The sequence below is a fragment of the Rhinopithecus roxellana genome, chromosome 4, assembly GCF_007565055.1.
Source record: "Rhinopithecus roxellana isolate Shanxi Qingling chromosome 4, ASM756505v1, whole genome shotgun sequence".
NCBI classification, from domain to species: Eukaryota; Metazoa; Chordata; class Mammalia; order Primates; family Cercopithecidae; genus Rhinopithecus; species Rhinopithecus roxellana.
In genome coordinates, this window is record NC_044552.1 from 75,906,296 (window position 1) to 75,907,615 (window position 1,320).

Here is a 1,320-nt window from a genome sequence, read left to right on the forward strand (position 1 = left end):
ATGGCATGATCATAGCTCACTACAGCCTTGACCTCTTGGGCTCAAGCAACCCTCACACCTCAGCCTCCTGAGTAGCTGGGACTACAGGCACGCACGCCCATGCCCAACTAATTTGTGTAATTTTGGTAGAGATGGGGTCTCACTTTATTGTCCAGGCAGGTCTTAAACTCCTGGGCTCAGGTGGTCCTCCAGTCTCAGCCTCCCAAAGTGCTGGTATTACAGGTGTGAGCCACCACGCCCAGCCTGAAAATTTCAGTAATATAATAAACTCGGCTGAGTGCAGTGGCTCATGCCTATAATACCAACAGTTTGGGAGGCCGAGCAGTGTGGATCATTTGGGGTCAGGAGTTTGAGACCAGCCTGGCCAACATGGTGAAACCCCGTCTCTACTAAAAATAGAAAAAAAAAATTAGCCAGGCAGTAGTGGTGCATGTCTGTAATCCCAGCTACTCGGGAGGCTGAGGTAGGAGAATTGCTTGAGCCTGGAAGGTGGAGGTTGCAATGAGCCAAGATTGCACCACTGCACTCCAGTCTGGGTGACAGAGTAAGACCCTGTCTCAAAAAATAAATAAACTCAAGCTATGAGGGGTGTGTGTGTATTGGTTTTCTGAATTTTTTTTTTTTTTTTTTTTTTTTTGCCAAGTTAAATAAAAGTGTCATCCTTGTGCAGGGGCCATGCTAATCTCTGCATCATTCAAGTTTTAGTATATGTGCTGCCAAAGCGAGCACTCTGTGTGTGTGTGTGTATATATATATTATATATATATAATATATGTATAATTAGCACAAAATAATTAGCGCAATGTCTAATTTAATGTTCTTTGGCCTTTAGTTTACTAAGAGAGTACTTTCATCAATTATTGGTTATAAATTAATACAGTAAATCCTATTGTAATTGTAATTATAACTGAGATCCAAATAAATCAGTCATATGAAGTGGAAGGTTACAATTTCTTGCAGGGTTAACAACAAAATGACCATTGTGGGTCAGTCTAGCTAGCTGTGAGGAATTTGGGAGTTAACCGCCCTATCTAAATTCATGCCAGGCCAGGCACAGCAGCTCAGGCTTGTAATCTCAGCACTTTGGGAGACTGAGGCGGGTGGATCGCTTGAGCCCAGGAGTCTGAGACCAGCCTGGGCAGCATAGCAATACCCTGTCTCTACCAAAAAAATTTTAAATAAATTCATGCCAGACTCAGTTGTGATCTGATGCCACCTGGTGGTAGTGGTCGGCCCCAAGTTAAATATTATTGGGGACAATCTTTTTTTTTTGGGAGGGGGAGGGAGACGTAATTTCACTCTTGTTATTCAACCTGGAAT

General features: G+C 43.1%; 1 non-coding gene across 1 annotated transcript; it reads right to left on the bottom strand.

Annotated features, from left to right (window-relative positions):
* Positions 1 to 624: 624 nt before the first annotated feature.
* On the bottom strand, positions 625 to 729 carry LOC115897121. Its single transcript, XR_004057061.1, has one exon. It is a non-coding gene; the product is annotated as a U6 spliceosomal RNA (small nuclear RNA).
* Between the last annotated feature and the right edge of the window lie 591 nt (positions 730 to 1,320).